Source organism: Apodemus sylvaticus, chromosome 16, assembly GCF_947179515.1.
Source record: "Apodemus sylvaticus chromosome 16, mApoSyl1.1, whole genome shotgun sequence".
Lineage (NCBI taxonomy): Eukaryota > Metazoa > Chordata > Mammalia > Rodentia > Muridae > Apodemus > Apodemus sylvaticus.
Window position 1 is genome coordinate 89,194,345 of NC_067487.1, and position 13,548 is coordinate 89,207,892.

The window sequence follows — 13,548 nt, forward strand, 5'->3', positions numbered from 1 at the left end:
TAGAAATATTTTATGCCTTCCATTTTATATGTAAAATGGTCCATGATAATCTTGAATTTTAACTTGTTTTTCTATATAATTCTTAATTTTTTCATAAATATTTCCATGTAACTCTTTGACTTTTTCATAAAATACTTCTACCTTCTTTTTCAATTAATTTAGCCATGTATATAGGTCTACTTTTTTATCTGAATAATGTGCCATGAATATCATCAATTTTAACATGTTTTCCTGTATATTTTTTCAATTTCATCAGATTTATTTTCCACTTAAATCATCAATTTTATCAGAAAATGTGTATACATCCTCCTTCAATTAATTCAGAAATGTTCTTCAAGTCAACCAATTTATCCATATTATTTTCCATTATAATCTTCAATTTATCAGTAAGTGTTTATACTTCCACTTTTAATTAATTTTGAAATGTTTTTGATGTCAAATTATTTATGTTATTATCGAAGAAAATCGTTAAATTTAACATATTTTATATATTTCTTCAATTATACCAAACAAAATTTCCAAGTAAACCTTCTATTTTTTTAAAAAAATTTCTACATCATTACTGAATTAATTTAGGAATGTTTTTATGTCTACCATTTTATCTGTATAATTTTCAAAGAAAATTGTCAATTTTAATGTGAATTTCCATATATTTCTTCATTACTTTAGAAATATTATCCATGTATTTTCATTTTATCAGAATGTATTTTACTTCCCTTTTCAATTACTTTAGGAATATTTTATGTCTACCATTTTATTTGTATAATTTTCCATGAAAATTGTTAATTTTAATATATCTTTTTATATATGTCTTAAACTTTGTGAGAAATATTTTCTGTGTCAGCAAATGTATGTAATCCAACTTTAAATCAATTTAAAAATATTTTCAATATTTTTATCTGTGTAATTTTCCATTATAATCTTCAATTTTGACATGTGTTTCTGTTACATGTGTTGATATAGTTCATCAAATTATCAGAAATATTTTCCATGTATCTTCAATTTTATCAGAAATTTATTATACTTTCTTCTTCAATTAATTTAGATATATTTTCTGTCAAAAATTTATCCATTTTATTTTCTATTATAATCTTCAATTATCTCATAAATTGGAATAGTTTTTATGTCAACCAATTGATGTATTATTATCCATGAAACTTGTCAATATTTTTAAAGTTGTCAATTTTACCACTATTTTCTACATAATTCTTCAATTTGATCAAAAATAATTTCCATGTAAATCTTCAATTTTTCATAAATTAGTTCTACTTCATTTTTCAAATTATTTAGCAATATTTATTATGCCTGCAATTTTCTATGTATAATTTTGCATTAATATTGTCATTTTTGATGTGTTTATCTATATATTTATACAACTGTATCTGAAATAATATCCATGTAATATTTTCCATTTCAATTTTACCAGAAAATGTTTATACTTCCTCCTTCAATTAAATTAGAATTGTTTTTCAAGTCAGCCAATTTATCTGTATTATTCCATGAAAATCATCAATTTTAACGTTTTTATATATATTTCTTAAATTTTATCAGAAATGTTTATAATTCACTTTTAATTATTTTGTGATTTCTTCATTGCTTCTGATTTTAAGTCTTAGTCTCTCTTGTTCCATTCCACCACCTTTTAAATTGTATTTTCTTCCATTTCTTCAAGTGATTTATTTTTCCCTCTCTAACGGCTTCTATGTGTTTGTCTGTGGATTTCTGTATTTCATTAAAGGGATCATTTTTATCCTCATTAAAGACTTTTGTCATCCTCATGAGGTGGCATTTTAGGTTAGACTCTTGTTCTTATTGTGTGTTTGGGTATCCAGGATAGGAGAACTGGGTTCAGATATTGCCAAATTACATTATCTTATGTTGGTTATGTTCTTGCCTTTTTCTTTCACCTCTTGGTCATTTCTCTTGTTAACTTGCCTGGGCCCCTCTGACTGGAGCAGGCGACTTTGGAGACAGGCAGCGCTGCCTCTGGTTAGGTCAGGCCTTCCGTGTCCATGCTTAGTGCAACCTTCATGTGTTCCCATGTCTCTGATTAAGGAAGACCTCCTGAAAGCCAGGTTGGCTTTGGGTTCTGGGGCAGACATTGATCTGCCCTAGTTTGTGGTGGAAATACAGACTGGAAGGACAATGTGGCTCAGGAAGAGCCTGCTAGATACCATATCTGCAGGTCTCTGTGGCGGTACAAATTGGTGTGGGGATAAAAAAAGGTCTGACCTATATTTCTATATATGGAAGGCCACCTGTTTGACAGGTAGACTGTTAGGAGTTGGAGGCACACCCTGTTTTTCATAAATTCAGACAGTATAAATCCTTTAGTTATAAACTATATATAGAATAATTTCTATGAAATGAAAATGGATAGCGGCTATTTCATGTTCCACACAGCACAACATGGAATCAGATATCTGATTTCAACAAGAAATAAAAGGACAACAAACTGAAAATAAGCTATGAAATCTTATTTGTGAGACATAGAAGAACATTTTCTTTTATATACTCATAAAGTACTGTTGGGAATATCTTAAGACTGCAATGTAAATGTATAACTTAAAGGAAAATGAAAACAAAAGCAAAACAAAACAAAAAAAGACTCCCTTGATACTCAGGAAGGATACAGTGGTGTGTGCTGTGCCTTCTTTCCAACATCCCAAGTCAATAACATGATCTTAAAACAGAAAGAAAAGCAATTTCAATAAATACTATTTGTGTTCAAAGGACATGGAGAAGTTCTCTGTAGAAAACCACATGGAGTCTCACCTCTCAATCTTGACAAAATCAAATTAAAATTTATTGAAGGACCTTTATGTTTGACCGGTAGTCTTTCTATCATGAGTATGGTATGGATCCAAGTCCACTACTCATGTGCACCAAATGATTTCCAAAAGTTTGCCACAGCCCGGAATGGCATTTCCATAGTAGTCACAGTAGAGTAACGAGTCAGCTTCCACACACATTCCCAATTCATTTGAATTACCACCCTGTACACAAAAATATGGAATATCACAATATCAAGGCTCAAAATTTTCCCAAGGTCTGCAAAACTACTAAAAATATTCAAATTGACAGTCATAATTCAAGCAAAGTATGAAACAAACTTTTATTCATAGTATCTAAGATGGTACAATAAACTCCATAGCAAGATTTTATTATAAGCCAGTGAAATTGCAACCATTCCAAAAATGGAGTTAAAGATTCCATTCTGTGTGAAGATTATGAGCCAAAAATAATGTAATTGAAGCAAATATAAATCAAATTAAATGTTCGATCTGTGTCACTCATAGTAATCTAACCAAGTTACATCAATTGGCAAAGCAGACATACATGTGTGTTGTTGCAATATAATCCAAATCAGGACCATTTCAAAACAAACACCAACTTGACATGGTTGTAAAATATAAGATATACACTAAGATTAGCAATACATTTCTCTCTCAGAAATGGCACATTAATTCTTTCATTTCTTTGAGAAAAATGTATGAAAATGTTTTCAAATTCTTAATGAGTTGTGAACAAACATCAACAAAGAAATGTTTCATCAAATGCCACTGACTGCCAGGGACTGATTATCAGCCAAGATATCAGCATATCAACTCAGTGAATGCCCCCACAGGTAGTGATACTGGACAGAATGGGTGATGAATCTTTACAAATACAGGCTTTTTGGATTTAGCATAGTGACGTGTTCCCCAGATGACAGGAATCACAAGAAGTTTGAAGATATTTTGTAAACATGACTAGCATACAATATCATATGAACAACAGAGAGAATGTTCAACTCCTGGATCAATATTTCATGTGAGACTGCGCTTCCCTACACTAGACAGTGGAAGACATAATGTCCCATGATTCTTATCAGAGTGTGAAAAATATCGAACTTTTATGACCTTCTAAACTCTTGTTTATGGAATTTCTGTTGAAATCCATTGTGTTCGTACATATGGCTGTTGACACATATTCTGGCTCAACCTGCTCAGGAGAAGATTGTTGTTGGGAATTATGCCATGCATACAAATGAAATCATGGCACCTGAGGATGGAGAACATGACCTCCAAAACATGTTTTCAGAAATATGAATGACATCATGGTACCTGAGGATGGAGAACGTGATCTCCAAACCATGTTTTCAGAAATGTTTTGATCAAAAGTTTTCAGACCTCAGATGTAAAGCTTGAGGCCAGATTTTTCTCAAAGTATCCAGGGAGCATGACATAGTTTGAATGGAAAGGAATTGCAAATATAATTATGTGAATCTCCAGACAGCAATCGTCTTAAAACAGATACTTAGTTGTAAATGTGTGTGTTATGTTTGTCTGCATAAGAACGGATTTCACAACTGCTACATTGGAGGACCTAGCAGACATGAAGAAGCTGTATGCTTTCTCTATTTCATTTTTGCTCCTGAAGTTTTTTCCCTTCTTGTGCTGTTTGACAGAACCCATTTGCTTTTGGAGGATGAAAAATAGTGAAGATAATGATGGAGATTTGAGAAGTGACTGTGGATGAAATATTTAAACGAAATATATTTTTAAATAATAATTCTGTTTGATGAATATTAACATTTGAAAATAACAAAAATGTGTTCTACAAACATCATTGATATATTATTGTGCAAGAACTTAGCATTTTCATAATATTTAACTTCAAAATGTTTATTCTGTTTGGAAATTTGTAACATATTCCTACTGATAAAATAATGTCTTTCTTTGTAAAGCAGATAACCATTTTCAAGTATAATGATTGTTAGACAATATACACACATACAAAACACATTTTAAAAACACTCACACAATGCCAGGTGTTATCACGTAGAGCTTTTGAATATATATTTTTTGTTTTCCTTTATTGGATATTTCCTTTATTTGCATTTCAAATGTTTTCCCTTTTCCTCTTTCCCCTCCAGAAACTCCCTATCTCATCCCTCCTCCCCTTGTCTTATGAGGTTGTTCCTGCCCACAACCTCCCACAGTAACTTTACCACCCTGACATTACACTGGGGTATCAAGCCTTCACATGACCAAGGACATATCCTCCCATTGAAGCCCTGCAAGGCCGTCCTGTGCTTCATATTCAATTACAGCCATAGTTCTCTCCATGTGTACTCTTTTGTTTGGTTGTTTAGCCCGTGGGAGTTCTGGGGTTTCTGGTTGGTTAATATCGTTGTTCTTCCTATGGGCTGCAAACCCCTTCAGCTCCTTCTGTCCTTTCTCTAACTCCTTCATTAGGGAACTGATGCCCAATACAATGGTTGTCTAGAGCATTCATGCCTGTGTTTTTCAGGCTCTGGCAGAGTTTGTCGGGAGGCTGTTCTATCAGGCTCCTGTCAAAAAGCATTTCTCGGCATCCACAATCGCGACTGGGTTTGATGACTGTATATGCGATGGTTTTTTTGACAGTCTCTGGATGGCTCAATGTGTGCTCCACACTTTATCTCTTATGAGTATTTTGTTACCCCTTCTAGAAACGACTGCAGAATCCACAATTTGGTCTTCTTTTGGAGAATCATTTGGTCTGTGAGTTGTGTCTTGGGTGTTCCAAACTTCTAGGCTAATATCCACTCAGCAGTGACTGCATACCATGTGGATACTTTTGTGACTGGCTTACCTGACCAGTTTTGTTGAGTACAGATATTTGTAGTAAGATCAATTTTTTTTTAATTTCCTCAGTTTCTGTTGTTATGTCCCCCTTTACATTTCTGATTGTGTTAATTTGGATACTGTCTGTGTACCCTGTGGTTAGTCTGGCTTAAGGTGTATCTATCTTGTTGATTTTCTCAAATAACCAGATCCTAGTTTTGTTGATTATTTATAGAGTTCTTTTTTTCTACTTGGTTGATTTCATCCCTGAGCTTGATTATTTCCTGCTGTCTACTTCTCTTCGATATATTTGCTTTATTTTGATCTAGAGCATTCAGATGAGCTGCTAAGCTGAGAGCGTATGATCTCTCTACTTTCTTTATGGAGGCACTCATAGCTATGAGATTTTATTTTAGGACTGCTTTCATTGTGTTCCATAATTTGGATAGGCCCGACTTTATTTTCATTAAATTCTAAAAAAACAATCTTTAATTCCTTTCATTATTCTTTCTCTGACCAATGTATTATTGAGTAAATTATATATTGAGTAGTAGTTATATATTGAGTAGTTGTTCAGCTTCCACGTGTATGTGGGATTTCTGTTTTTATTGTTATTTGATATCAGTCTTAGTCTGTGGTAGTCCCATAGAATACTATGGATTAATTCAATATCCTTGTCTCTACTGAAGTTTGTCAAACCATATGGTCAATTTTTGAGAAGGTAACAATATATGTCTTAATGGTTCAGTTATAACATTTTATGCTCTTTAATTATGCCTAATCCCCAAATAAAATCATGTAAGTTTTGAAAAAAATTAATTCTCAAAGTTAGATAAAAGATCCTCAGCTGCATATATGGTTAAGTATGCATTAATAATAATTTCAGGCTATGAAAATATACAAATATAAAAGTTGAACAAAATTTTTGATGTATTATTTGCTTCTCAAAAGACACAATATTATTAAGATGTTTGATGTATAAAATCGTTTTAAATAATTAAAAAGGAAGGAGACTATGTTGTGTGTTTTGTATGAGTATCTTTTAAAAAATATATCTGTTGAATTACATCTCTAAGATTATTTTATACTGTCTTATTCAATAGGACTGTATTCTACTTCAAGGATGGCATTGAGACATAGAACAAACTCCTTAACAATTTACACAAATATAAAATTTATCATATCATACCATAGTGCCCTATACCTATGAATTCTTAATTTTGTATTCAACACTAAAGATGACTCATTCGTGAGACTTATTTCAAGACATTTAGTTAGAAATTTACAGTGTATCATAGTACAAACTATTGCAACTGAAATGTTATGTTTCACACATCTCCCTTAATCATCACTATGCCTTGTTTTAGAATACCAGCAAGAAGATACAAGTTTTTTCTGGTTATGTTTTTTGCTACTGAGGAGATTAATGAGAATCCTTATCTTTTACCCAATATGTCTTTGACGATTGCCACCATGCTTGGTTTGTGCCAAGATACATTGGGAGTTCTGGATATAATACATTCACAACAAAACTATAGTGAGAATTTTATTAATTATATCTGTTGACAACATGAAATTTGTTATGTAGACCTTACAGGCCCATCATGGAAAGCATCCTTAAAACTGTCAATTCATTTCCAGACACCAAAGGTAAGAATGCATGACATTGGATGAGTCAACAACATTAAATTCCATTTAAATGTGCCAACAAGAAAACTTTGACAGCATGCATTTATGAGTGTCCTGCTACACATTCAGACAGACACAGACACACATAGGCTGTGTGTGTGTGTGTGTGTGTGTGTGTGTGTGTGTGTGTATGTGTGTATGTAAATCTATGTATATCTATACACACACACACATATATATATATATATATACAAATCTATCTATCTATATATATCACTGTATATACATATCAAAATATAAATGTACATATATAGAGAGAGAAAGAGAAAGAAAAAGACAGACATACAGACAGAGAGACAGAGATAGAGAAAGTGTGAGAGAGATAAATATATAAATTAAGGAATTAAATAATCAGATCACAAATGTACTGGAAAAACAGGCACACTGTGTTCTAGAAAGTTCCGACTTGTCAGAAATAGTCTAGAATCTAAAAGGAATAATACATGATATTTAGAATATATTCATACTATCCTTGATAGGAGTTCAGAAAGGTGAGATATATTATTTGAATATAATTCCAAACATTCTAATAATCATATTCCTCATGTGGATGTTTCATCCTCTCTTCTACATTCTTTAGGTCATTTAATCCTAACCTAAGTGACCATGACCAGTTTCACTATGTCCATCAGATAGCCACCGAGGACACACATTTGTCCAATGGCATGGTCTCCTTGATGCTTCATTTTAGATGGACTTGGATAGGACTGGTCATCTCAGATGATGACCAGGGCCTTCAGTTTCTCTCAGATTTAAGAGAAGAAATGCAAATGCATGGGATCTGTTTAGCTTTTGTGAATGCAATCCCAGAAACCATGCAGATATACACAACAGAGGCTATGATATATGATAAACAAATTATGGCATCTTCAGCAAAGGTTGTTATCATTTATGGTGAAATGAACTCCACTTTAGAAGTCAGCTTTAGAAGATGGAAATATTTAGGTGCTCAGAGAATCTGGATTACAACTTCGCAATGGGATGTTATCACAAGTAAAAAGGAATTCAGCCTTGATTTCTTCCATGGGACGGTCACTTTTGCACACCACAGCGGTGAGATGCCTAAATTTAGGAATTTTATGCAAACTATAGACACTGACAAATACCCAGTAAACATTTCTGAGTCTATCCTGGGGTGGAATTATTTTAATTGTTCAATCTCAAAGAACAGAAATAAAATGGAACATTTTAAATTTAACAACACATTGGAATGGATAGCACTGCAAAAATATGACATGGCCCTGAGTGAAGGTTACAATTTGTATAATGCTGTGTATGCGGTGGCCCACACCTACCATGAGCTCCTTCTTCAACAACTAGAGTCTCAGATACCAGCAGACTACAAAGGAATATTTACTGACTGTCAGCAGGTTAATCAATGTGATCTTTTATATGGACCCAGAGAAAAACATGCATATTTGTTAGAGATTATTCTCTCAGTTGAAAGATTTCTGCACTGCAAAATTCACTAATTTATTTTTCACTTGGATGAATATCATGCACAAGGAAAACATTTTATAGGAAACAATAATTTTTTATGATATCAGTGAGTTTTGTGAAAGCATGTCTCAACATTTCATCAAATGAGTTCAAAAATTAAAATAGAAGCCAAGGGTTTTATAATAAAAGCCCTAAGTGATGACTAAATTAGAATATTTTTCTAAAGAGTGATTTTTCAAGAATCAGTACTTATGCTGTAACTAATACTTACTCATTTAAATTAACAATGATTTACAAAACCACAAATGATTAACGCTGTACATTTTATTAAGTTTCTGTTTACCTCATATATGTTCACTGTCTTTACATGAGAGACCAGCAGCCATTCTTTATTTTCACACACATTCAGAATTCCCCTTCATTTGTGCATACATGGCTACATTTTTAAAAATGTATTTTGGAAAACATAAGCGCACATACACTCATACACATTCACATAGAAAATGCTACTTGTTACATGCTAATCAGTTTTTGCACAATTTACCGTCGAACATTAATATAATGTATATACATTTTCAGTTATCAATGAGGTATATATATATTTTATTACATGGGACTATTTCAATGCTGCTCTTTTGTGAAAAACATAAGGCAATTAGGGGAAATTCTCAATTTTGCTTTCCCTTTATTGATATGCACATGTAAGCATCTAATGATGGATCTCATTTAGGTGTCTTCCTTGCTGAAGACCAGGATATTTATGAACCCTGTTGGAGAACTGGTGAACATGAGACATAGGGAAAACCAGTGTATAGATTATGACATTTTCATCATTTGGAATTTTCCAAAAGGATTTGGAATAAAAGTGAAAATAGGAAGCTATTTTCCTTGCTTTCCACAGATGTAACAACTTCACATAATTGAAGACGTGGACTGGGCCACAGGAGGAACTTCAGTATGTATACCACAGATTTTAGTTGTTTTCAAGATATCTACATTTTAAAACATGAGGCACTGAAATAATATCTCTGCGGTTAATTCCAATTGCTACTTTTGCAAAAGACCATGCTCAGTTACAAACACCAATATCTGTTACCTCTCAACTCTATGTAAATCTTGTCATAGAGATAAAAAGCCTCTGTATTCCAAATGCCTATTCTCTACACACTACAGGAATATATTTATTAAATTAATATATGTAATGAAAAATTTGAAACTATATGTATACCATGGAATTTTTTAATTCTATAACAACATATATATAGCCTAATTAAATATAGAATGTATTCTTTAACAGAAACCTTTTTCCAGATTCAAGGTTTACTTTTTTATTTATGTATATGTTATTGGTAATTGTATTTACTTACATTTCACATGTTTTTCTACTTCCCGGTCTTCCCTCTTCTGTAGGGGATTGCCTTATCTGGCATCAGTGGGAAGTGAGCTCCTTGCTCCTGGGCAGGCTCAATGCCCCAGGATAGGGGTAGGCTAGAATGATGAGACAGGAGTCTCATAAAAGCAGGGGAAGGGCAGAGGGGAAAGAGATTCAAGTTATTGTTTTAAACTTCATTAATTTTAGGGCAGTCTTATAAAACATATTTTGTTCATATCAATCAAATAACTTTTTTTTGATTTACCCTACATTGTCTTTCCACAAACCTCAGTATTCTGATTCTTTTATTTATAAATCATGAGAAAAAAACCTGATGCAACGTAAGCATTCTTTTTGGATATATCAGTTTAGGAAGTAAAGTTTGAAATTGCCACAACCTGAAAGTTACATATATAATATTGTATGCTGTAGAAAATATTGTACAGCATTTGGTGTACTGTAGGGAAATACAAAATAATAATGTGTCTGAAATTGTTAAGAAATACTGGTTCACAGAGGAATATTTACAGCCATATCTGTTATTGTCCCATATATATATATGGTTCTTTATATATATGATGTATACATGAACTACACACACACACACACACACACATACACACATACACGTACACATACACACATTCACTCTTTTACACATATTATATAATATTTATATATTGTCTCAGGTTCCATCCTTCTTGTGTAGTGTGCCATGTACTCCTGGATTTAGGAAAACTCATCAGAAAGAAACAGCAGACTGCTGCTTTGATTGTGTTCAGTGTCCAGAAAATGAGGTTTCCAATGAAACAGGTACATGCATGCATGGAGAAAAGAATTGCTAAATTTGAATACCTTTTCCTTCCAAACTAGAAAAGTTATATGGCCTAAATAGAAACTGAAATCCTAAAATCTTCCCATTTCAGAACTTACTCCATTCAATATTATCAGCTTCTTTTGAACCCAGCAAATAACCTGCAGACTCTTGTACAAACAAGACATTTCTCTCACAGTATGCTGGTTTCCGGTTTTATATTATGCAGAAAACCTTTAGGAGGACAAACATGTGTACCAATTGTTAAGGATGAATTTTTCAGCATAATCTAGGAACATATTTATTTTTCTTTGATTTTTTTGTACAAAGAAACTTGATTAGTTGATCAGTCCATAATCTTTCCCTCAATCATCCATCTTAGTTCCTGACAAAGACTAGATGCTCAGGGTAAGAGTTGTTGTTTTAGGAAATATATTTTAAGATGTGAGATGAATGCCAGGCAGTGGTGGCACATGCCTTTAATCCCAGGACATTGAATGCAGAGACAGCTGGATTTTCTGGATTACAAGGCCAGCCTGGTCTACAGGTTGAGTTCCAGGAAAGCCAGGACAGTACAGAGAAACCCTGTCTCAAAAAAGCAAAACAATTCAAAACAATAAAAGGTAGATGGCTTAAGGGATTGAGCATTTCCTGTCAAACAGTAAGAACAAGAGTGAAGATTTCAAGAGTGAAGATTTCAAGAAAGAAGAGATGGCATATTACTTATCATCAGTCACCACCTACCTAAGTCAAGAGAGATGATTATGAATAGCAATTACCTTCACGCCACCTTGGAATGAATAGTGGGAAATAAAGAAATTGTACCAAAATGAGAGGAACATGCAAATGTTTATGAGACAGAGAGTGTCAGGAATGAAAATATTCCTTTAGGCAAACAGTATTTGCATGAGGAATTGTTTGTTCTGGTTTCTATAGGCGATACTGTCAATTGCCACCACCCAAAAAGCAAACAAAGTACATAATGCATTTCATCAACAGACATCAGTAACTACCCATGCACACTACCCTTTTCTATGAATAGTGATTTTATGGTTTGAAGAATTTAAAAAAAAATCTGAGATCATGCATATTATAATTTATCATATATTCTTTCTTTTTTGTTTAATACATAATTTTTTTCCATTCCATTTCTGATCATGGTGCTTTGTTTCACTACAAAACATAGGTAAATAGAGAGCAATCTTAAGTCAGTTGTCCCTACAACAACAAGGAATGGATTAGATGCTTAATACCAAAATATTTAGTGATATATTCTCTGAATAATACAAATACATAATTATTAACTACATAATTATAATATCTTATATGGTTTTATTGTTTTTGCCAGCAGATATGGAACAGTATGTGAGATGTCCAGATGATAAGTATGCCAACTTCGAGCAAACCCACTGCCTCCAAAGAGCTTTGTCATTTCTAGGTTATGAAGAACCACTGGGGATAGCTCTAGGCTTCATGTCTTTGTCCTTCTCAGTCATCACAATTCTAGTATTCATCACTTTTGTGAAGTACAAGGATACTCCTGTTGTTAAGGCCAATAACCACATTCTCAGCTACATCCTGCTCATCTCACTAGTGTTCTGTTTTCTTTGTTCATTGCTCTTCATTGGACATCCCAACCAAGCCACCTGCATCTTGCAGCAGACCACATTTGGAGGATTTTTCACAGTGGCTGTTTGCACAGTATTGGCCAAAACAATAACTGTGGTCATGGCTTTCAAGCTCACTACTCCAGGGGGCAGAATGAGAGGGATGCTGTCATCAGGGGCACCTAACTTGGTCATTGCCATTTGTACCCTGATCCAACTTATTCTCTGTGGCATCTGGTTGGTAACATCTCCTCCCTTTATTGACAGAGATATACAATCTGAACATGGGAAGACTGTCATTATTTGCAACAAAGGCTCAGTCATTGCCTTCCATGTTGTCCTGGGATACTTGGGTTCCTTGGCTCTGGGGAGCTTCACTGTGGCTTTCCTGGCTAGTAACCTTCCTGACAGATTCAATGAAGCCAAGTTCCTAACTTTCAGCATGCTGGTGTTCTGCAGTGTCTGGATCACCTTGCTCCCTGTCTACCACAGCACCAGGGGGAAGAGCATGGTGATTGTGGAGGTCTTCTCCATCTTGGCTTCTAGTGCAGGGTTGCTAGGGTGTATCTTTGTCCCAAAGTGTTATGTTATTTTAGTTAGACCAGATTCAGATTTTGTACAGAAGTACAAAGATAAATTGCTTCATTGAAACTTTCATAGTAGGAAAATGTTAGATGATACTCAACATAATTTTATTTGTCTTAAGAAATGTAGTACTTAATCATAGAAAATTTTTAAGGGATAAACAAATTAGAACTTACATATAGAACAGTACTATTCATTGTGATACAAATGAACAAAGTTTGGTTAAAAATGGGTTTATAAATAAGTACACAATACTGAAGAAATTGAGAATAAGGCATCTCAGTTGAAGAATGGCTACCATCATGTTGGCCTGTGGTTTGGTGTGTAAGCCATGTACTTGATAAATGATTAATATAAGGTGATGATAGTGACGGTGGATGATACCCACTCTAGGTAAGTTTTTCTTGGAATTATAAGAAAGAGGACTGCAGACAACATGGACCTGTAGCC

The 13,548-nt window shown here is 33.5% G+C and overlaps 1 pseudogene; it reads left to right on the top strand.

Moving 5' to 3' along the window:
- Positions 1 to 4,377: 4,377 nt before the first annotated feature.
- LOC127666576 (vomeronasal type-2 receptor 116-like) lies at positions 4,378 to 13,162 on the top strand (annotated as a pseudogene).
- Positions 13,163 to 13,548: the final 386 nt, after the last annotated feature.